The sequence below is a fragment of the Apium graveolens genome, unplaced genomic scaffold, assembly GCF_009905375.1.
Source record: "Apium graveolens cultivar Ventura unplaced genomic scaffold, ASM990537v1 ctg5691, whole genome shotgun sequence".
Taxonomy (NCBI): Eukaryota; Viridiplantae; Streptophyta; class Magnoliopsida; order Apiales; family Apiaceae; genus Apium; species Apium graveolens.
This window is the reverse complement of record NW_027419059.1, coordinates 85,574-86,255: the sequence shown is the minus strand read 5'-3', so window position 1 is coordinate 86,255 and position 682 is coordinate 85,574.

Here is a 682-nt window from a genome sequence, read left to right as displayed (position 1 = left end):
TCCAGAATCAGAATTTAAATCTTCATTCTCAAATCTCAGCTGATCATGATCATCGAAATCTTCAAGTCCAGTAATCTTCTTATCATCAAAAGAGACATTGATAGATTCCATGACAACTCTTATTCTCAAATTGTAGACTCTAAAGGCTTTTGTGGAAAGTGGATATCCAACAAAAATTCCTTCATCAGCTTTTAGATCAAATTTGGACAACTGTTCAGGACGAGTCTTAAGAACAAAACACTTGCAACCAAATACATGAAAGTATTTCAGATTTGGCTTCTTCTTCTTCACCATCTCATATGGTGTTTTTCCATGCTTGTTTATAAGTGTAGCATTTTGTGTAAAACAAGAAGTCTTCACAGCTTCAGCCCAAAAATAGGCTGGTAGCTTTGCTTCATCAAGCATTGTTCGTGCAGCTTCAATGAGAGTCCTGTTCTTTCTTTCTACAACTCCATTTTGATATGGAGTCCCAGGTGCAGAAAATTCCTGTTTGATTCAATGATCTTTGCAGAACTCTTCCATGACTGAATTCTTGAACTCAGTGTCATTATCACTCCTTATGATTTTAACAGAATCTTTGATCAATTTATCCAGCTGTCTGACATGATCAGTTAGGGTAGATGCAGTTTCAGTCTTCTTGTGCAAGAAGTACACCCAAGTGTTCCTTGTGAACTCATCCACT